Source organism: Pelobates fuscus, chromosome 3, assembly GCF_036172605.1.
Source record: "Pelobates fuscus isolate aPelFus1 chromosome 3, aPelFus1.pri, whole genome shotgun sequence".
NCBI lineage: Eukaryota > Metazoa > Chordata > Amphibia > Anura > Pelobatidae > Pelobates > Pelobates fuscus.
The window spans coordinates 393,247,183-393,269,817 of record NC_086319.1 but is presented as its reverse complement, the minus strand read 5'-3'; the positions used below and the strand labels follow the sequence as shown (position 1 = coordinate 393,269,817).

At 39.2% G+C, this 22,635-nt stretch overlaps 16 non-coding genes across 16 annotated transcripts; all 16 read right to left on the bottom strand.

Annotated features, from left to right (window-relative positions):
• Positions 1 to 527: 527 nt before the first annotated feature.
• On the bottom strand, positions 528 to 601 carry TRNAT-AGU (transfer RNA threonine (anticodon AGU)). Its single transcript has one exon. It is a non-coding gene; the product is annotated as a tRNA-Thr (tRNA).
• A 1,592-nt stretch (positions 602 to 2,193) lies between these two features.
• On the bottom strand, positions 2,194 to 2,267 carry TRNAS-ACU (transfer RNA serine (anticodon ACU)). The gene has a single exon. It is a non-coding gene; the product is annotated as a tRNA-Ser (tRNA).
• A 1,206-nt stretch (positions 2,268 to 3,473) lies between these two features.
• TRNAS-ACU (transfer RNA serine (anticodon ACU)) lies at positions 3,474 to 3,547 on the bottom strand. The gene has a single exon. It is a non-coding gene; the product is annotated as a tRNA-Ser (tRNA).
• Positions 3,548 to 5,138: 1,591 nt separating this feature from the next.
• On the bottom strand, positions 5,139 to 5,212 carry TRNAT-AGU (transfer RNA threonine (anticodon AGU)). The gene has a single exon. It is a non-coding gene; the product is annotated as a tRNA-Thr (tRNA).
• A 1,195-nt stretch (positions 5,213 to 6,407) lies between these two features.
• On the bottom strand, positions 6,408 to 6,481 carry TRNAT-AGU (transfer RNA threonine (anticodon AGU)). Its single transcript has one exon. It is a non-coding gene; the product is annotated as a tRNA-Thr (tRNA).
• A 1,206-nt stretch (positions 6,482 to 7,687) lies between these two features.
• TRNAT-AGU (transfer RNA threonine (anticodon AGU)) lies at positions 7,688 to 7,761 on the bottom strand. Its single transcript has one exon. It is a non-coding gene; the product is annotated as a tRNA-Thr (tRNA).
• A 2,456-nt stretch (positions 7,762 to 10,217) lies between these two features.
• TRNAT-AGU (transfer RNA threonine (anticodon AGU)) lies at positions 10,218 to 10,291 on the bottom strand. The gene has a single exon. It is a non-coding gene; the product is annotated as a tRNA-Thr (tRNA).
• A 1,295-nt stretch (positions 10,292 to 11,586) lies between these two features.
• Positions 11,587 to 11,660, bottom strand: TRNAT-AGU (transfer RNA threonine (anticodon AGU)). Its single transcript has one exon. It is a non-coding gene; the product is annotated as a tRNA-Thr (tRNA).
• Positions 11,661 to 12,956: 1,296 nt separating this feature from the next.
• TRNAT-AGU (transfer RNA threonine (anticodon AGU)) lies at positions 12,957 to 13,030 on the bottom strand. Its single transcript has one exon. It is a non-coding gene; the product is annotated as a tRNA-Thr (tRNA).
• Positions 13,031 to 14,231: 1,201 nt separating this feature from the next.
• Positions 14,232 to 14,305, bottom strand: TRNAT-AGU (transfer RNA threonine (anticodon AGU)). The gene has a single exon. It is a non-coding gene; the product is annotated as a tRNA-Thr (tRNA).
• A 1,295-nt stretch (positions 14,306 to 15,600) lies between these two features.
• TRNAT-AGU (transfer RNA threonine (anticodon AGU)) lies at positions 15,601 to 15,674 on the bottom strand. Its single transcript has one exon. It is a non-coding gene; the product is annotated as a tRNA-Thr (tRNA).
• A 1,296-nt stretch (positions 15,675 to 16,970) lies between these two features.
• Positions 16,971 to 17,044, bottom strand: TRNAT-AGU (transfer RNA threonine (anticodon AGU)). Its single transcript has one exon. It is a non-coding gene; the product is annotated as a tRNA-Thr (tRNA).
• A 1,198-nt stretch (positions 17,045 to 18,242) lies between these two features.
• Positions 18,243 to 18,316, bottom strand: TRNAT-AGU (transfer RNA threonine (anticodon AGU)). The gene has a single exon. It is a non-coding gene; the product is annotated as a tRNA-Thr (tRNA).
• A 1,295-nt stretch (positions 18,317 to 19,611) lies between these two features.
• Positions 19,612 to 19,685, bottom strand: TRNAT-AGU (transfer RNA threonine (anticodon AGU)). Its single transcript has one exon. It is a non-coding gene; the product is annotated as a tRNA-Thr (tRNA).
• Positions 19,686 to 20,981: 1,296 nt separating this feature from the next.
• Positions 20,982 to 21,055, bottom strand: TRNAT-AGU (transfer RNA threonine (anticodon AGU)). The gene has a single exon. It is a non-coding gene; the product is annotated as a tRNA-Thr (tRNA).
• Positions 21,056 to 22,253: 1,198 nt separating this feature from the next.
• On the bottom strand, positions 22,254 to 22,327 carry TRNAT-AGU (transfer RNA threonine (anticodon AGU)). The gene has a single exon. It is a non-coding gene; the product is annotated as a tRNA-Thr (tRNA).
• Between the last annotated feature and the right edge of the window lie 308 nt (positions 22,328 to 22,635).

The following is a 22,635-nucleotide window of genomic DNA, read 5'->3' as shown; positions in this document are numbered from 1 at the left end:
TTTAAAAGAGAACTGTTACTTAATGGCCAAAATCAGATTAGCAGCTGAATAATTCTTGGAATCTTTGCTGGATATTAAAAAGATGGTTGCCAACGGGATGGCTTTCTCACTTGCTTCACGTAGAGCCTTATAGTTGTAATCCGGGGGCACAGATTATGCTTCCAAAGCACGTCTCTGTGCTATATGTCTCCTGGAAGAAGTCTTCTTTGGAAAACCCTTTGAGAAAGTTGATGGGAAAAAGGCCTTGGTTTCACAAGAAAAAAAAAGAAGGTTTAATCAAACATTCTAGGGGATCAAATAAACTGAGAATGACCCTGTGAAGTAAATAAGATAGACACATATAGTATCTCCTTTTTAAACTGCCAGAGAAGCAAATACAAATTTTAGGTTGATGAATTTTCAGTCAACATATATTTAATATATAGTGGTTGTTCTTGTGTGATTTATGTGCCATAACGCAAGAGATGTAGATTCGGTGCAATAATGATGAGGCACATAAGATAGTTTTCCAATTCTAGAGCTAAAATAGGCACTGCTGAGATTCGAACTCAGGATCTCCTGTTTACTAGACAGGCGCTTTAACCAACTAAGCCACAGCACCACAACATACTGGCTCATGCCTTGTTTTACGTTTTCCAAATGGTGGCAGATTGGACCTTTCTCTATCCAAGAGATACATCATTGGAGGATTAATTGACATCAATCCATCTTTATAGCAAATACATCTCAGTTGTCAACAAACATTCAAATATTGCCCGCAGCTATGAAGGTAATAAACTACATTTCCACACTGGCCGTGGCAGTATCAGTTTTGAAGATTAACTTTGTCCCAGTGGCACAAGATTGGAACTTGAATGATTGATTAATTGATAGAGGATAACTATAGCTCTAAAAGATCCCCCTCCTTTCATACTCCACTCTATTCTCCTTTCCTCACTCAATTCCCTCAGTCATGATAATTTTACCAAAGTGAACTTCCTTTTCTGACCGCTATCCATGTCTAGCATGGGTATACAAAGAATGCTAAATGCTGCCTCTGCAGGACACATTGTACTATAGGAAACCACCTTCTCCGCCTTGAGTTGTGCAGCTAATTCACCAAACTCTGCGTTCTGTGTTTGGGTCTGGGTTTTGGTTACTTTTATGGATGGCCATTGCCTTTCTTCCCCATGCCTCCGTCTTGTCCACAGCTGCCATCACAGGTCCCAGCTTATTGAGAGAGAAAGACAGTGGCACAAGATTGAAACTTGAATGATTGATTAATTGATAGAGGATAACTATAGCTCTAAAAGATCCCCCTCCTTTCATACTCCACTCTATTCTCCTTTCCTCACTCAATTCCCTCAGTCATGATAATTTTACCAAAGTGAACTTCCTGATCCATGTCTAGCATGGGTATACAAAGAATGCTAAATGCTGCCTCTGCAGGACACATTGTACTATAGGAAACCACCTTCTCCGCCTTGAGTTGTGCAGCTAATTCACCAAACTCTGCGTTCTGTGTTTGGGTCTGGGTTTTGGTTACTTTTATGGATGGCCATATCCTTTCTTCCCCATGCCTCCGCCTTGTCCACAGCTGCCATCACAGGTCCCTGCATATTGAGAGAGAGTATTCAGGACTTTCAAATAATAGATTGACAATGTGCTTGGAAATATTTTGAAAGGTTTTAAAAGAGAACTGTTACTTAATGGCCAAAATCAGATTAGCAGCTGAATAATTCTTGGAATCTTTGCTGGATATTAAAAAGATGGTTGCCAACGGGATGGCTTTCACACTTGCTTCACGTAGAGCCTTATAGTTGTAATCCGGGGGCACAGATTATGCTTCCAAAGCACGTCTCTGTGCTATATGTCTCCTGGAAGAAGTCTTCTTTGGAAAACCCTTTGAGAAAGTTGATGGGAAAAAGGCCTTGCTTTCACAAGAAAAAAAAATAAGGTTTAATCAAACATTCTAGGTGATCAAATAAACTGAGAATGACCCTGTGAAGTAAATAAGATAGACACATATAGTATCTCCTTTTTAAACTGCCAGAGAAGCAAATACAAATTTTAGGTTGACGAATTTTAAGTCAACATATATTTAATATATAGTGCTTGTTCTTGTGTGATTTATGTGCCATAACGCAAGAGATGTAGATTCGGTGCAATAATGATGAGGCACATAAGATAGTTTTCCAATTCTAGAGCTAAAATAGGCACTGCTGAGATTCGAACTCAGGATCTCCTGTTTAGTAGACAGGCGCTTTAACCAACTAAGCCACAACACCACAACATATTGGCTCATGCCTTGTTTTACGTTTTCCAAATGGCGGCAGATTGGACCTTTCTCTATCCAAGAGATACATCATTGGAGGATTAATTGACATCAATCCATCTTTATAGCAAATACATCTCAGTTGTCAACAAACATTCAAATATTGCCCGCAGCTATGAAGGTAATAAACTACATTTCCACACTGGCCGTGGCAGTATCAGTTTTGAAGATTAACTTTGTCCCAGTGGCACAAGATTGGAACTTGAATGATTGATTAATTGATAGAGGATAACTATAGCTCTAAAAGATCCCCCTCCTTTCATACTCCACTCTATTCTCCTTTCCTCACTCAATTCCCTCAGTCATGATAATTTTACCAAAGTGAACTTCCTTTTCTGATCGCTATCCATGTCTAGCATGGGTATACAAAGAATGCTAAATGCTGCCTCTGCAGGACACATTGTACTATAGGAAACCACCTTCTCCGCCTTGAGTTGTGCAGCTAATTCACCAAACTCTGCGTTCTGTGTTTGGGTCTGGGTTTTGGTTACTTTTATGGATGGCCATTGCCTTTCTTCCCCATGCCTCCGTCTTGTCCACAGCTGCCATCACAGGTCCCAGCATATTGAGAGAGAGTATTCAGGACTTTCAAATAATAGATTGAGAATGTGCTTGGAAATATTTAGAAAGGTTTTAAAAGAGAACTGTTACTTAATGGCCAAAATCAGATTAGCAGCTGAATAATTCTTGGAATCTTTGCTGGATATTAAAAAGATGGTTGCCAACGGGATGGCTTTCTCACTTGCTTCACGTAGAGCATTATAGTTGTAATCCGGGGGCACAGATTAAGCTTCCAAAGCACGTCTCTGTGCTATATGTCTCCTGGAAGAAGTCTTCTTTGGAAAACCCTTTGAGAAAGTTGATGGGAAAAAGGCCTTGCTTTAACTAGAAAAAAAAAGAAGGTTTAATCAAACATTCTAGGGGATCAAATAAACTGAGAATGACCCTGTGAAGTAAATAACATAGACACATATAGTATCTCCTTTTTAAACTGCCAGAGAAGCAAATACAAATTTTAGGTTGATGAATTTTCAGTCAACATATATTTCATATATAGTGGTTGTTCTTGTGTGATTTATGTGCCATAATGCAAGAGATGTAGATTCGGTGCAATAATGATGAGGCACATAAGATAGTTTTCCAATTCTAGAGCTAAAATAGGCACTGCTGAGATTCGAACTCAGGATCTCCTGTTTAGTAGACAGGCGCTTTAACCAACTAAGCCACAGCACCACAACATACTGGCTAATGCCTTGTTTTACGTTTTCCAAATGGCGGCAGATTGGACCTTTCTCTATCCAAGAGATACATCATTGGAGGATTAATTGACATCAATCCATCTTTATAGCAAATACATCTCAGTTGTCAACAAACATTCAAATATTGCCCGCAGCTATGAAGGTAATAAACGACATTTCCACACTGGCCGTGGCAGTATCAGTTTTGAAGATTAACTTTGTCCCAGTGGCACAAGATTGGAACTTGAATGATTGATTAATTGATAGAGGATAACTATAGCTCTAAAAGATCCCCCTCCTTTCATACTCCACTCTATTCTCCTTTCCTCACTCAATTCCCTCAGTCATGATAATTTTACCAAAGTGAACTTCCTTTTCTGACCGCTATCCATGTCTAGCATGGGTATACAAAGAATGCTAAATGCTGCCTCTGCAGGACACATTGTACTATAGGAAACCACCTTCTCCGCCTTGAGTTGTGCAGCTAATTCACCAAACTCTGCGTTCTGTGTTTGGGTCTGGGTTTTGGTTACTTTTATGGATGGCCATTGCCTTTCTTCCCCATGCCTCCGTCTTGTCCACAGCTGCCATCACAGGTCCCAGCTTATTGAGAGAGAAAGAAAGTGGCACAAGATTGAAACTTGAATGATTGATTAATTGATAGAGGATAACTATAGCTCTAAAAGATCCCCCTCCTTTCATACTCCACTCTATTCTCCTTTCCTCACTCAATTCCCTCAGTCATGATAATTTTACCAAAGTGAACTTCCTGATCCATGTCTAGCATGGGTATACAAAGAATGCTAAATGCTGCCTCTGCAGGACACATTGTACTATAGGAAACCACCTTCTCCGCCTTGAGTTGTGCAGCTAATTCACCAAACTCTGCGTTCTGTGTTTGGGTCTGGGTTTTGGTTACTTTTATGGATGGCCATTGCCTTTCTTCCCCATGCCTCCGCCTTGTCCACAGCTGCCATCACAGGTCCCTGCATATTGAGAGAGAGTATTCAGGACTTTCAAATAATAGATTGAGAATGTGCTTGGAAATATTTAGAAAGGTTTTAAAAGAGAACTGTTACTTAATGGCCAAAATCAGATTAGCAGCTGAATAATTCTTGGAATCTTTGCTGGATATTAAAAAGATGGTTGCCAACGGGATGGCTTTCTCACTTGCTTCACGTAGAGCCTTATAGTTGTAATCCGGGGGCACAGATTATGCTTCCAAAGCACGTCTCTGTGCTATATGTCTCCTGGAAGAAGTCTTCTTTGGAAAACCCTTTGAGAAAGTTGATGGGAAAAAGGCCTTGCTTTCACAAGAAAAAAAAGAAGGTTTAATCAAACATTCTAGGGGATCAAATAAACTGAGAATGACCCTGTGAAGTAAATAAGATAGACACATATAGTATCTCCTTTTTAAACTGCCAGAGAAGCAAATACAAATTTTAGGTTGATGAATTTTCAGTCAACATATATTTAATATATAGTGGTTGTTCTTGTGTGATTTATGTGCCATAACGCAAGAGATGTAGATTCGGTGCAATAATGATGAGGCACATAAGATAGTTTTCCAATTCTAGAGCTAAAATAGGCACTGCTGAGATTCGAACTCAGGATCTCCTGTTTACTAGACAGGCGCTTTAACCAACTAAGCCACAGCACCACAACATACTGGCTAATGCCTTGTTTTACGTTTTCCAAATGGTGGCAGATTGGACCTTTCTCTATCCAAGAGATACATCATTGGAGGATTAATTGACATCAATCCATCTTTATAGCAAATACATCTCAGTTGTCAACAAACATTCAAATATTGCCCGCAGCTATGAAGGTAATAAACTACATTTCCACACTGGCCGTGGCAGTATCAGTTTTGAAGATTAACTTTGTCCCAGTGGCACAAGATTGGAACTTGAATGATTGATTAATTGATAGAGGATAACTATAGCTCTAAAAGACCCCCCTCCTTTCATACTCCACTCTATTCTCCTTTCCTCACTCAATTCCCTCAGTCATGATAATTTTACCAAAGTGAACTTCCTGATCCATGTCTAGCATGGGTATACAAAGAATGCTAAATGCTGCCTCTGCAGGACACATTGTACTATAGGAAACCACCTTCTCCGCCTTGAGTTGTGCAGCTAATTCAACAAACTCTGCATTCTGTGTTTGGGTCTGGGTTTTGGTTACTTTTATGGATGGCCATTGCCTTTCTTCCCCATGCCTCCGTCTTGTCCACAGCTGCCATCACAGGTCCCAGCATATTGAGAGAGAGTATTCAGGACTTTCAAATAATAGATTGAGAATGTGCTTGGAAATATTTAGAAAGGTTTTAAAAGAGAACTGTTACTTAATGGCCAAAATCAGATTAGCAGCTGAATAATTCTTGGAATCTTTGCTGGATATTAAAAAGATGGTTGCCAACGGGATGGCTTTCTCACTTGCTTCACGTAGAGCCTTATAGTTGTAATCCGGGGGCACAGATTATGCTTCCAAAGCACGTCTCTGTGCCTTATGTCTCCTGGAAGAAGTCTTCTTTGGAAAACCCTTTGAGAAAGTTGATGGGAAAAAGGCCTTGCTTTCACAAGAAAAAAAAAGAAGGTTTAATCAAACATTCTAGGGGATCAAATAAACTGAGAATGACCCTGTGAAGTAAATAAGATAGACACATATAGTATCTCCTTTTTAAACTGCCAGAGAAGCAAATACAAATTTTAGGTTGATGAATTTTCAGTCAACATATATTTAATATATAGTGGTTGTTCTTGTGTGATTTATGTGCCATAATGCAAGAGATGTAGATTCGGTGCAATAATGATGAGGCACATAAGATAGTTTTCCAATTCTAGAGCTAAAATAGGCACTGCTGAGATTCGAACTCAGGATCTCCTGTTTACTAGACAGGCGCTTTAACCAACTAAGCCACAGCACCACAACATACTGGCTCATGCCTTGTTTTACGTTTTCCAAATGGCGGCAGATTGGACCTTTCTCTATCCAAGAGATACATCATTGGAGGATTAATTGACATCAATCCATCTTTATAGCAAATACATCTCAGTTGTCAACAAACATTCAAATATTGCCCGCAGCTATGAAGGTAATAAACTACATTTCCACACTGGCCGTGGCAGTATCAGTTTTGAAGATTAACTTTGTCCCAGTGGCACAAGATTGGAACTTGAATGATTGATTAATTGATAGAGGATAACTATAGCTCTAAAAGATCCCCCTCCTTTCATACTCCACTCTATTCTCCTTTCCTCACTCAATTCCTTCAGTCATGATAATTTTACCAAAGTGAACTTCCTTTTCTGACCGCTATCCATGTCTAGCATGGGTATACAAAGAATGCTAAATGCTGCCTCTGCAGGACACATTGTACTATATGAAACCACCTTCTCCGCCTTGAGTTGTGCAGCTAATTCACCAAACTCTGCGTTCTGTGTTTGGGTCTGGGTTTTGGTTACTTTTATGGATGGCCATTGCCTTTCTTCCCCATGCCTCCGCCTTGTCCACAGCTGCCATCACAGGTCTTTGCATATTGAGAGAGAGAATTCAGGACTTTCAAATAATAGATTGAGAATGTGCTTGGAAATATTTAGAAAGGTTTTAAAAGAGAACTGTTACTTAATGGCCAAAATCAGATTAGCAGCTGAATAATTCTTGGAATCTTTGCTGGATATTAAAAAGATGGTTGCCAACGGGATGGCTTTCTCACTTGCTTCACGTAGAGCCTTATAGTTGTAATCCGGGGGCACAGATTATTCTTCCAAAGCACGTCTCTGTGCTATATGTCTCCTGGAAGAAGTCTTCTTTGGAAAACCCTTTGAGAAAGTTGATGGGAAAAAGGCCTTGGTTTCACAAGAAAAAAAAAGAAGGTTTAATCAAACATTCTAGGGGATCAAATAAACTGAGAATGACCCTGTGAAGTAAATAAGATAGACACATATACTATCTCCTTTTTAAACTGCCAGAGAAGCAAATACAAATTTTAGGTTGATGAATTTTCAGTCAACATATATTTAATATATGGTGGTTGTTCTTGTGTGATTTATGTGCCATAACGCAAGAGATGTAGATTCGGTGCAATAATGATGAGGCACATAAGATAGTTTTCCAATTCTAGAGCTAAAATAGGCACTGCTGAGATTCGAACTCAGGATCTCCTGTTTACTAGACAGGCACTTTAACCAACTAAGCCACAGCACCACAGCATACTGGCTCATGCCTTGTTTTACGTTTTCCAAATGGCGGCAGATTGGACCTTTCTCTATCCAAGAGATACATCATTGGAGGATTAATTGACATCAATCCATCTTTATAGCAAATACATCTCAGTTGTCAACAAACATTCAAATATTGCCCGCAGCTATGAAGGTAATAAACTACATTTCCACACTGGCCGTGGCAGTATCAGTTTTGAAGATTAACTTTGTCCCAGTGGCACAAGATTGGAACTTGAATGATTGATTAATTGATAGAGGATAACTATAGCTCTAAAAGATCCCCCTCCTTTCATACTCCACTCTATTCTCCTTTCCTCACTCAATTCCCTCAGTCATGATAATTTTACCAAAGTGAACTTCCTGATCCATGTCTAGCATGGGTATACAAAGAATGCTAAATGCTGCCTCTGCAGGACACATTGTACTATAGGAAACCACCTTCTCCGCCTTGAGTTGTGCAGCTAATTCACCAAACTCTGCGTTCTGTGTTTGGGTCTGTGTTTTGGTTACTTTTATGGATGGCCATTGCCTTTCTTCCCCATGCCTCCGTCTTGTCCACAGCTGCCATCACAGGTCCCAGCATATTGAGAGAGAGTATTCAGGACTTTCAAATAATAGATTGAGAATGTGCTTGGAAATATTTAGAAAGGTTTTAAAAGAGAACTGTTACTTAATGGCCAAAATCAGATTAGCAGCTGAATAATTCTTGGAATCTTTGCTGGATATTAAAAAGATGGTTGCCAACGGGATGTCTTTCTCACTTGCTTCACGTAGAGCCTTATAGTTGTAATCCGGGGGAACAGATTATGCTTCCAAAGCACGTCTCTGTGCTATATGTCTCCTGGAAGAAGTCTTCTTTGGAAAACCCTTTGAGAAAGTTGATGGGAAAAAGACCTTGCTTTCACAAGAAAAAAAAAGAAGGTTTAATCAAACATTCTAGGGGATCAAATAAACTGAGAATGACCCTGTGAAGTAAATAAGATAGACACATATAGTATCTCCTTTTTAAACTGCCAGAGAAGCAAATACAAATTTTAGGTTGATGAATTTTCAGTCAACATATATTTAATATATAGTGGTTGTTCTTGTGTGATTTATGTGCCATAACGCAAGAGATGTAGATTCGGTGCAATAATGATGAGGCACATAAGATAGCTTTCCAATTCTAGAGCTAAAATAGGCACTGCTCTCCTGTTTACTAGACAGGCGCTTTAACCAACTAAGCCACAGCACCACAACATACTGGCTCATGCCTTGTTTTACGTTTTCCAAATGGGGCAGATTGGACCTTTCTCTATCCAAGAAATACATCAATGGAGGATTAATTGACATCAATCCATCTTTATAGCAAATACATCTCAGTTGTCAACAAACATTCAAATATTGCCCGCAGCTATGAAGGTAATAAACTACATTTCCACACTGGCCGTGGCAGTATCAGTTTTGAAGATTAACTTTGTCCCAGTGGCACAAGATTGGAACTTGAATGATTGATTAATTGATAGAGGATAACTATAGCTCTAAAAGATCCCCCTCCTTTCATACTCCACTCTATTCTCCTTTCCTCACTCAATTCCCTCAGTCATGATAATTTTACCAAAGTGAACTTCCTTTTCTGACCGCTATCCATGTCTAGCATGGGTATACAAAGAATGCTAAATGCTGCCTCTGCAGGACACATTGTACTATAGGAAACCACCTTCTCCGCCTTGAGTTGTGCAGCTAATTCACCAAACTCTGCGTTCTGTGTTTGGGTCTGGGTTTTGGTTAGTTTTATGGATGGCCATTGCCTTTCTTCCCCATGCCTCCGCCTTGTCCACAGCTGCCATCACAGGTCCCTGCATATTGAGAGAGAGTATTCAGGACTTTCAAATAATAGATTGAGAATGTGCTTGGAAATATTTAGAAAGGTTTTAAAAGAGAACTGTTACTTAATGGCCAAAATCAGATTAGCAGCTGAATAATTCTTGAAATCTTTGCTGGATATTAAAAAGATGGTTGCCAACGGGATGGCTTTCTCACTTGCTTCACGTAGAGCCTTATGGTTGTAATCCGGGGGCACAGATTATGCTTCCAAAGCACGTCTCTGTGCTATATGTCTCCTGGAAGAAGTCTTCTTTGGAAAACCCTTTGAGAAAGTTGATGGGAAAAAGGCCTTGGTTTCACAAGAAAAAAAAAGAAGGTTTAATCAAACATTCTAGGGGATCAAATAAACTGAGAATGACCCTGTGAAGTAAATAAGATAGACACATATAGTATCTCCTTTTTAAACTGCCAGAGAAGCAAATACAAATTTTAGGTTGATGAATTTTCAGTCAACATATATTTAATATATAGTGGTTGTTCTTGCGTGATTTATGTGCCATAACGCAAGAGATGTAGATTCGGTGCAATAATGATGAGGCACATAAGATAGTTTTCCAATTCTAGAGCTAAAATAGGCACTGCTGAGATTCGAACTCAGGATCTCCTGTTTACTAGACAGGCGCTTTAACCAACTAAGCCACAGCACCACAACATACTGGCTCATGCCTTGTTTTACGTTTTCCAAATGGCGGCAGATTGGACCTTTCTCTATCCAAGAGATACATCATTGGAGGATTAATTGACATCAATCCATCCTTGTTTTACGTTTTCCAAATGGTGGCAGATTGGACCTTTCTCTATCCAAGAGATACATCATTGGAGGATTAATTGACATCAATCCATCTTTATAGCAAATATATCTCAGTTGTCAACAAACATTCAAATATTGCCAGCAGCTATGAAGGTAATAAACTACATTTCCACACTGGCCGTGGCAGTATCAGTTTTGAAGATTAACTTTGTCCCAGTGGCACAAGATTGGAACTTGACTGATTGATTAATTGATAGAGGATAACTATAGCTCTAAAAGATCCCCCTCCTTTCATACTCCACTCTATTCTCCTTTCCTCACTCAATTCCCTCAGTCATGATAATTTTACCAAAGTGAACTTTCTTTTCTGACCACTATTCATGTCTAGCATGGGTATACAAAGAATGCTAAATGCTGCCTCTGCAGGACACATTGTACTATAGGAAACCACCTTCTCCGCCTTGAGTTGTGCAGCTAATTCACCAAACTCTGCGTTCTGTGTTTGGGTCTGGGTTTTGGTTACTTTTATGGATGGCCATTGCCTTTCTTCCCCATGCCTCTGTATTGTCCACAGCTGCCATCACAGGTCCCAGCATATTGAGAGAGAGTATTCAGGACTTTCAAATAATAGATTGAGAATGTGCTTGGAAATATTTAGAAAGGTTTTAAAAGAGAACTGTTACTTAATGGCCAAAATCAGATTAGCAGCTAAATAATTCTTGGAATATTTGCTGGAAATTAAAAAGATGGTTGCCAACGGGATGGCTTTATGACTTGCTTCACGTAGAGCCTTATAGTTGTAATCCGGGGGCACAGATTATGCTTCCAAAGCCCGTCTCTGTGCTATATGTCTCCTGGAAGAAGTCTTCTTTGGAAAACCCTTTGAGAAAGTTGATGGGAAAAAGGCCTTGCTTTCACAAGAAAAAAAAAGAAGGTTTAATCAAACATTCTAGGGGATCAAATAAACTGAGAATGACCCTGTGAAGTAAATAAGATAGACACATATAGTATCTCCTTTTTAAACTGCCAGAGAAGCAAATACAAATTTTAGGTTGATGAATTTTCAGTCAACATATATTTAATATATAGTGGTTGTTCTTGTGTGATTTATGTGCCATAACGCAAGAGATGTAGATTCGGTGCAATAATGATGAGGCACATAAGATAGTTTTCCAATTCTAGAGCTAAAATAGGCACTGCTGAGATTCGAACTCAGGATCTCCTGTTTACTAGACAGGCGCTTTAACCAACTAAGCCACAGCACCACAACATACTGTCTCATGCCTTGTTTTACGTTTTCCAAATAATGGCAGATTGGACCTTTCTCTATCCAAGAGATACATCATTGGAGGATTAATTGACATCAATCCATCCTTGTTTTACGTTTTCCAAATGGTGGCAGATTGGACCTTTCTCTATCCAAGAGATACATCATTGGAGGATTAATTGACATCAATCCATCTTTATAGCAAATACATCTCAGTTGTCAACAAACATTCAAATATTGCCCGCAGCTATGAAGGTAATAAACTACATTTCCACACTGGCCGTGGCAGTATCAGTTTTGAAGATTAACTTTGTCCCAGTGGCACAAGATTGGAACTTGACTGATTGATTAATTGATAGAGGATAACTATAGCTCTAAAAGATCCCCCTCCTTTCATACTCCACTCTATTCTCCTTTCCTCACTCAATTCCCTCAGTCATGATAATTTTACCAAAGTGAACTTTCTTTTCTGACCACTATCCATGTCTAGCATGGGTATACAAAGAATGCTAAATGCTGCCTCTGCAGGACACATTGTACTATAGGAAACCACCTTCTCCGCCTTGAGTTGTGCAGCTAATTCACCAAACTCTGCGTTCTGTGTTTGGGTCTGGGTTTTGGTTACTTTTATGGATGGCCATTGCCTTTCTTCCCCATGCCTCTGTCTTGTCCACAGCTGCCATCACAGGTCCCAGCATATTGAGAGAGAGTATTCAGGACTTTCAAATAATAGATTGAGAATGTGCTTGGAAATATTTAGAAAGGTTTTAAATGAGAACTGTTACTTAATGGCCAAAATCAGATTAGCAGCTGAATAATTCTTGGAATCTTTGCTGGAAATTAAAAAGATGGTTGCCAACGGGATGGCTTTCTGACTTGCTTCTCGTAGAGCCTTATAGTTGTAATCCGGGGGCACAGATTATGCTTCCAAAGCACGTCTCTGTGCTATATGTCTCCTGGAAGAAGTCTTCTTTGGAAAACCCTTTGAGAAAGTTGATGGGAAAAAGGCCTTGCTTTCACAAGAAAACAAAAAGAAGGTTTAATCAAACATTCTAGGGGATCAAATAAACTGAGAATGACCCTGTGAAGTAAATAAGATAGAAACATATAGTATCTCCTTTTTAAACTGCCAGAGAAGCAAATACAAATTTTAGGTTGATGAATTTTCAGTCAACATATATTTAATATATAGTGGTTGTTCTTGTGTGATTTATGTGCCATAACGCAAGAGATGTAGATTCGGTGCAATAATGATGAGGCACATAAGATAGTTTTCCAATTCTAGAGCTAAAATAGGCACTGCTGAGATTCGAACTCAGGATCTCCTGTTTACTAGACAGGCGCTTTAACCAACTAAGCCACAGCACCACAACATACTGGCTCATGCCTTGTTTTACGTTTTCCAAATAATGGCAGATTGGACCTTTCTCTATCCAAAAGATACATCATTGGAGGATTAATTGACATCAATCCATCTTTATAGCAAATACATCTCAGTTGTCAACAAACATTCAAATATTGCCCGCAGCTATGAAGGTAATAAACTACATTTCCACACTGGCCATGGCAGTATCAGTTTTGAAGATTAACTTTGTCCCAGTGGCACAAGATTGGAACTTGACTGATTGATTAATTGATAGAGGATAACTATAGCTCTAAAAGATCCCCCTCCTTTCATACTCCACTCTATTCTCCTTTCCTCACTCAATTCCCTCAGTCATGATAATTTTACCAAAGTGAACTTCCTTTTCTGACCACTATCCATGTCTAGCATGGGTATACAAAGCATGCTAAATGCTGCCTCTGCAGGACACATTGTACGGAAACCACCTTCTCCGCCTTGAGTTGTGCAGCTAATTCACCAAACTCTGGTTCTGTGTTTGGGTCTGGGTTTTGGTTACTTTTATGGATGGCCATTGCCTTTCTTCCCCATGCCTCCGTCTTGTCCACAGCTGCCATCACAGGTCCCAGCATATTGAGAGAGAGTATTCAGGACTTTCAAATAATAGATTGAGAATGTGCTTGGAAATATTTAGAAAGGTTTTAAAAGAGAACTGTTACTTAATGGCAAAAATCAGATTAGCAGCTGAATAATTCTTGAAATCTTTGCTGGATATTACAAAGATGGTTGCCAACGGGATGGCTTTCTCACTTGCTTCATGAAGAGCCTTATAGAAGTAATCCGGGGGCACAGATTATGCTTCCAAAGCACGTCTCTGTGCTATATGTCTCCTGGAAGAAGTCTTCTTTGGAAAACCCTTTGAGAAAGTTGATGGGAAAAAGGCCTTGCTTTCACAAGAAAAAAAAAGAAGGTTTAATCAAACATTCTAGGGGATCAAATAAACTGAGAATGACCCTGTGAAGTAAATAAGATAGACACATATAGTATCTCCTTTTTAAACTGCCAGAGAAGCAAATACAAATTTTAGGTTGATGAATTTTCAGTCAACATATATTTAATATATAGTGGTTGTTCTTGTGTGATTTATGTGCCATAACGCAAGAGATGTAGATTCGGTGCAATAATGATGAGGCACATAAGATAGTTTTCCAATTCTAGAGCTAAAATAGGCACTGCTGAGATTCGAACTCAGGATCTCCTGTTTACTAGACAGGCGCTTTAACCAACTAAGCCACAGCACCACAACATACTGGCTCATGCCTTGTTTTACGTTTTCCAAATGGCGGCAGATTGGACCTTTCTCTATCCAAGAGATACATCATTGGAGGATTAATTGACATCAATCCATCCTTGTTTTACGTTTTCCAAATGGTGGCAGATTGGACCTTTCTCTATCCAAGAGATACATCATTGGAGGATTAATTGACATCAATCCATCTTTATAGCAAATACATCTCAGTTGTCAACAAACATTCAAATATTGCCCGCAGCTATGAAGGTAATAAACTACATTTCCACACTGACCGTGGCAGTATCAGTTTTGAAGATTAACTTTGTCCCAGTGGCACAAGATTGGAACTTGACTGATTGATTAATTGATAGAGGATAACTATAGCTCTAAAAGATCCCCCTCCTTTCATACTCCACTCTATTCTCCTTTCCTCACTCAATTCCCTCAGTCATGATAATTTTACCAAAGTGAACTTTCTTTTCTGACCACTATCCATGTCTAGCATGGGTATACAAAGAATGCTAAATGCTGCCTATGCAGGACACATTGTACTATAGGAAACCACCTTCTCCGCCTTGAGTTGTGCAGCTAATTCACCAAACTCTGCGTTCTGTGTTTGGGTCTGGGTTTTGGTTACTTTCATGGATGGCCATTGCCTTTCTTCCCCATGCCTCCGTCTTGTCCACAGCTGCCATCACAGGTCCCAGCATATTGAGAGAGAGTATTCAGGACTTTCAAATAATAGATTGAGAATGTGCTTGGAAATATTTAGAAAGGTTTTAAAAGAGAACTGTTACTTAATGGCCAAAATCAGATTAGCAGCTGAATAATTCTTGGAATCTTTGCTGGATATTAAAAAGATGGTTGCCAACGGGATGGCTTTCTCACTTGCTTCACGTAGAGCCTTATAGTTGTAATCCGGGGGCACAGATTATGCTTCCAAAGCACGTCTCTGTGCTATATGTCTCCTGGAAGAAGTCTTCTTTGGAAAACCCTTTGAGAAAGTTGATGGGAAAAAGGCCTTGCTTTCACAAGAAAAAAAAAGAAGGTTTAATCAAACATTCTAGGGGATCAAATAAACTGAGAATGACCCTGTGAAGTAAATAAGATAAACACATATAGTATCTCCTTTTTAAACTGCCAGAGAAGCAAATACAAATTTTAGGTTGATGAATTTTCAGTCAACATATATTTAATATATAGTGGTTGTTCTTGTGTGATTTATGTGCCATAACGCAAGAGATGTAGATTCGGTGCAATAATGATGAGGCACATAAGATAGTTTTCCAATTCTAGAGCTAAAATAGGCACTGCTGAGATTCGAACTCAGGATCTCCTGTTTACTAGACAGGCGCTTTAACCAACTAAGCCACAGCACCACAACATACTGGTTCATGCCTTGTTTTACGTTTTCCAAATAATGGCAGATTGGACCTTTCTCTATCCAAGAGATACATCATTGGAGGATTAATTGACATCAATCCATCCTTGTTTTACGTTTTCCAAATGGTGGCAGATTGGACCTTTCTCTATCCAAGAGATACATCATTGGAGGATTAATTGACATCAATCCATCTTTATAGCAAATACATCTCAGTTGTCAACAAACATTCAAATATTGCCCGCAGCTATGAAGGTAATAAACTACATTTCCACACTGGCCGTGGCAGTATCAGTTTTGAAGATTAACTTTGTCCCGGTGGCACAAGATTGGAACTTGACTGATTGATTAATTGATAGAGGATAACTATAGCTCTAAAAGATCCCCCTCCTTTCATACTCCACTCTATTCTCCTTTCCTCACTCAATTCCCTCAGTCATGATAATTTTACCAAAGTGAACTTTCTTTTCTGACCACTATCCATGTCTAGCATGGGTATACAAAGAATGCTAAATGCTGCCTATGCAGGACACATTGTACTATAGGAAACCACCTTCTCCGCCTTGAGTTGTGCAGCTAATTCACCAAACTCTGCGTTCTGTGTTTGGGTCTGGGTTTTGGTTACTTTTATGGATGGCCATTGCCTTTCTTCCCCATGCCTCTGTCTTGTCCACAGCTGCCATCACAGGTCCCAGCATATTGAGAGAGAGTATTCAGGACTTTCAAATAATAGATTGAGAATGTGCTTGGAAATATTTAGAAAGGTTTTAAATGAGAACTGTTACTTAATGGCCAAAATCAGATTAGCAGCTGAATACTTCTTGGAATCTTTGCTGGAAATTAAAAAGATGGTTGCCAACGGGATGGCTTTCTCACTTGCTTCACGTAGAGCCTTATAGTTGTAATCCGGGGGCACAGATTATGCTTCCAAAGCACGTCTCTGTGCTATATGTCTCCTGGAAGAAGTCTTCTTTGGAAAACCCTTTGAGAAAGTTGATGGGAAAAAGGCCTTGCTTTCACAAGAAAACAAAAAGAAGGTTTAATCAAACATTCTAGGGGATCAAATAAACTGAGAATGACCCTGTGAAGTAAATAAGATAGACACATATAGTATCTCCTTTTTAAACTGCCAGAGAAGCAAATACAAATTTTAGGTTGATGAATTTTCAGTCAACATATATTTAATATATAGTGGTTGTTCTTGTGTGATTTATGTGCCATAACGCAAGAGATGTAGATTCGGTGCAATAATGATGAGGCACATAAGATAGTTTTCCAATTCTAGAGCTAAAATAGGCACTGCTGAGATTCGAACTCAGGATCTCCTGTTTACTAGACAGGCGCTTTAACCAACTAAGCCACAGCACCACAACATACTGGCTCATGCCTTGTTTTACGTTTTCCAAATAATGGCAGATTGGACCTTTCTCTATCCAAAAGATACATCATTGGAGGATTAATTGACATCAATCCATCTTTATAGCAAATACATCTCAGTTGTCAACAAACATTCAAATATTGCCCGCAGCTATGAAGGTAATAAACTACATTTCCACACTGGCCATGGCAGTATCAGTTTTGAAGATTAACTTTGTCCCAGTGGCACAAGATTGGAACTTGACTGATTGATTAATTGATAGAGGATAACTATAGCTCTAAAAGATCCCCCTCCTTTCATACTCCACTCTATTCTCCTTTCCTCACTCAATTCCCTCAGTCATGATAATTTTACCAAAGTGAACTTCCTTTTCTGACCACTATCCATGTCTAGCATGGGTATACAAAGCATGCTAAATGCTGCCTCTGCAGGACACATTGTACGGAAACCACCTTCTCCGCCTTGAGTTGTGCAGCTAATTCACCAAACTCTGGTTCTGTGTTTGGGTCTGGGTTTTGGTTACTTTTATGGATGGCCATTGCCTTTCTTCCCCATGCCTCCGTCTTGTCCACAGCTGCCATCACAGGTCCCAGCATATTGAGAGAGAGTATTCAGGACTTTCAAATAATAGATTGAGAATGTGCTTGGAAATATTTAGAAAGGTTTTAAAAGAGAACTGTTACTTAATGGCAAAAATCAGATTAGCAGCTGAATAATTCTTGAAATCTTTGCTGGATATTACAAAGATGGTTGCCAACGGGATGGCTTTCTCACTTGCTTCATGAAGAGCCTTATAGAAGTAATCCGGGGGCACAGATTATGCTTCCAAAGCACGTCTCTGTGCTATATGTCTCCTGGAAGAAGTCTTCTTTGGAAAACCCTTTGAGAAAGTTGATGGGAAAAAGGCCTTGCTTTCACAAGAAAAAAAAAGGTTTACTCAAACATTCTAGGGGATCAAATAAACTGAGAATGACCCTGTGAAGTAAATAAGATAGACACATATAGTATCTCCTTTTTAAACTGCCAGAGAAGCAAATACAAATTTTAGGTTGATGAATTTTCAGTCAACATATATTTAATATATAGTGGTTGTTCTTGTGTGATTTATGTGCCATAACGCAAGAGATGTAGATTCGGTGCAATAATGATGAGGCACATAAGATAGTTTTCCAATTCTAGAGCTAAAATAGGCACTGCTGAGATTCGAACTCAGGATCTCCTGTTTACTAGACAGGCGCTTTAACCAACTAAGCCACAGCACCACAACATACTGGCTCATGCCTTGTTTTACGTTTTCCAAATGGCGGCAGATTGGACCTTTCTCTATCCAAGAGATACATCATTGGAGGATTAATTGACATCAATCCATCCTTGTTTTACGTTTTCCAAATGGTGGCAGATTGGACCTTTCTCTATCCAAGAGATACATCATTGGAGGATTAATTGACATCAATCCATCTTTATAGCAAATACATCTCAGTTGTCAACAAACATTCAAATATTGCCCGCAGCTATGAAGGTAATAAACTACATTTCCACACTGACCGTGGCAGTATCAGTTTTGAAGATTAACTTTGTCCAAGTGGCACAAGATTGGAACTTGACTGATTGATTAATTGATAGAGGATAACTATAGCTCTAAAAGATCCCCCTCCTTTCATACTCCACTCTATTCTCCTTTCCTCACTCAATTCCCTCAGTCATGATAATTTTACCAAAGTGAACTTTCTTTTCTGACCACTATCCATGTCTAGCATGGGTATACAAAGAATGCTAATTGCTGCCTATGCAGGACACATTGTACTATAGGAAACCACCTTCTCCGCCTTGAGTTGTGCAGCTAATTCACCAAACTCTGCGTTCTGTGTTTGGGTCTGGGTTTTGGTTACTTTCATGGATGGCCATTGCCTTTCTTCCCCATGCCTCCGTCTTGTCCACAGCTGCCATCACAGGTCCCAGCATATTGAGAGAGAGTATTCAGGACTTTCAAATAATAGATTGAGAATGTGCTTGGAAATATTTAGAAAGGTTTTAAAAGAGAACTGTTACTTAATGGCCAAAATCAGATTAGCAGCTGAATAATTCTTGGAATCTTTGCTGGATATTAAAAAGATGGTTGCCAACGGGATGGCTTTCTCACTTGCTTCACGTAGAGCCTTATAGTTGTAATCCGGGGGCACAGATTATGCTTCCAAAGCACGTCTCTGTGCTATATGTCTCCTGGAAGAAGTCTTCTTTGGAAAACCCTTTGAGAAAGTTGATGGGAAAAAGGCCTTGCTTTCACAAGAAAAAAAAAGAAGGTTTAATCAAACATTCTAGGGGATCAAATAAACTGAGAATGACCCTGTGAAGTAAATAAGATAAACACATATAGTATCTCCTTTTTAAACTGCCAGAGAAGCAAATACAAATTTTAGGTTGATGAATTTTCAGTCAACATATATTTAATATATAGTGGTTGTTCTTGTGTGATTTATGTGCCATAACGCAAGAGATGTAGATTCGGTGCAATAATGATGAGGCACATAAGATAGTTTTCCAATTCTAGAGCTAAAATAGGCACTGCTGAGATTCGAACTCAGGATCTCCTGTTTACTAGACAGGCGCTTTAACCAACTAAGCCACAGCACCACAACATACTGGTTCATGCCTTGTTTTACGTTTTCCAAATAATGGCAGATTGGACCTTTCTCTATCCAAGAGATACATCATTGGAGGATTAATTGACATCAATCCATCCTTGTTTTACGTTTTCCAAATGGTGGCAGATTGGACCTTTCTCTATCCAAGAGATACATCATTGGAGGATTAATTGACATCAATCCATCTTTATAGCAAATACATCTCAGTTGTCAACAAACATTCAAATATTGCCCGCAGCTATGAAGGTAATAAACTACATTTCCACACTGGCCGTGGCAGTATCAGTTTTGAAGATTAACTTTGTCCCGGTGGCACAAGATTGGAACTTGACTGATTGATTAATTGATAGAGGATAACTATAGCTCTAAAAGATCCCCCTCCTTTCATACTCCACTCTATTCTCCTTTCCTCACTCAATTCCCTCAGTCATGATAATTTTACCAAAGTGAACTTTCTTTTCTGACCACTATCCATGTCTAGCATGGGTATACAAAGAATGCTAAATGCTGCCTATGCAGGACACATTGTACTATAGGAAACCACCTTCTCCGCCTTGAGTTGTGCAGCTAATTCACCAAACTCTGCGTTCTGTGTTTGGGTCTGGGTTTTGGTTACTTTTATGGATGGCCATTGCCTTTCTTCCCCATGCCTCTGTCTTGTCCACAGCTGCCATCACAGGTCCCAGCATATTGAGAGAGAGTATTCAGGACTTTCAAATAATAGATTGAGAATGTGCTTGGAAATATTTAGAAAGGTTTTAAATGAGAACTGTTACTTAATGGCCAAAATCAGATTAGCAGCTGAATACTTCTTGGAATCTTTGCTGGAAATTAAAAAGATGGTTGCCAACGGGATGGCTTTCTCACTTGCTTCACGTAGAGCCTTATAGTTGTAATCCGGGGGCACAGATTATGCTTCCAAAGCACGTCTCTGTGCTATATGTCTCCTGGAAGAAGTCTTCTTTGGAAAACCCTTTGAGAAAGTTGATGGGAAAAAGGCCTTGCTTTCACAAGAAAACAAAAAGAAGGTTTAATCAAACATTCTAGGGGATCAAATAAACTGAGAATGACCCTGTGAAGTAAATAAGATAGACACATATAGTATCTCCTTTTTAAACTGCCAGAGAAGCAAATACAAATTTTAGGTTGATGAATTTTCAGTCAACATATATTTAATATATAGTGGTTGTTCTTGTGTGATTTATGTGCCATAACGCAAGAGATGTAGATTCGGTGCAATAATGATGAGGCACATAAGATAGTTTTCCAATTCTAGAGCTAAAATAGGCACTGCTGAGATTCGAACTCAGGATCTCCTGTTTACTAGACAGGCGCTTTAACCAACTAAGCCACAGCACCACAACATACTGGCTCATGCCTTGTTTTACGTTTTCCAAATAATGGCAGATTGGACCTTTCTCTATCCAAAAGATACATCATTGGAGGATTAATTGACATCAATCCATCTTTATAGCAAATACATCTCAGTTGTCAACAAACATTCAAATATTGCCCGCAGCTATGAAGGTAATAAACTACATTTCCACACTGGCCATGGCAGTATCAGTTTTGAAGATTAACTTTGTCCCAGTGGCACAAGATTGGAACTTGACTGATTGATTAATTGATAGAGGATAACTATAGCTCTAAAAGATCCCCCTCCTTTCATACTCCACTCTATTCTCCTTTCCTCACTCAATTCCCTCAGTCATGATAATTTTACCAAAGTGAACTTCCTTTTCTGACCACTATCCATGTCTAGCATGGGTATACAAAGCATGCTAAATGCTGCCTCTGCAGGACACATTGTACGGAAACCACCTTCTCCGCCTTGAGTTGTGCAGCTAATTCACCAAACTCTGGTTCTGTGTTTGGGTCTGGGTTTTGGTTACTTTTATGGATGGCCATTGCCTTTCTTCCCCATGCCTCCGTCTTGTCCACAGCTGCCATCACAGGTCCCAGCATATTGAGAGAGAGTATTCAGGACTTTCAAATAATAGATTGAGAATGTGCTTGGAAATATTTAGAAAGGTTTTAAAAGAGAACTGTTACTTAATGGCAAAAATCAGATTAGCAGCTGAATAATTCTTGAAATCTTTGCTGGATATTACAAAGATGGTTGCCAACGGGATGGCTTTCTCACTTGCTTCATGAAGAGCCTTATAGAAGTAATCCGGGGGCACAGATTATGCTTCCAAAGCACGTCTCTGTGCTATATGTCTCCTGGAAGAAGTCTTCTTTGGAAAACCCTTTGAGAAAGTTGATGGGAAAAAGGCCTTGCTTTCACAAGAAAAAAAAAGGTTTACTCAAACATTCTAGGGGATCAAATAAACTGAGAATGACCCTGTGAAGTAAATAAGATAGACACATATAGTATCTCCTTTTTAAACTGCCAGAGAAGCAAATACAAATTTTAGGTTGATGAATTTTCAGTCAACATATATTTAATATATAGTGGTTGTTCTTGTGTGATTTATGTGCCATAACGCAAGAGATGTAGATTCGGTGCAATAATGATGAGGCACATAAGATAGTTTTCCAATTCTAGAGCTAAAATAGGCACTGCTGAGATTCGAACTCAGGATCTCCTGTTTACTAGACAGGCGCTTTAACCAACTAAGCCACAACACCACAACATACTGGCTCATGCCTTGTTTTACGTTTTCCAAATAATGGCAGATTGGACCTTTCTCTATCCAAGAGATAAATCATTGGAGGATTAATTGACATCAATCCATCCTTGTTTTACGTTTTCCAAATGGTGGCAGATTGGACCTTTCTCTATCCAAGAGATACATCATTGGAGGATTAATTGACATCAATCCATCTTTATAGCAAATACATCTCAGTTGTCAACAAACATTCAAATATTGCCCGCAGCTATGAAGGTAATAAACTACATTTTCACACTGACCGTGGCAGTATCAGTTTTGAAGATT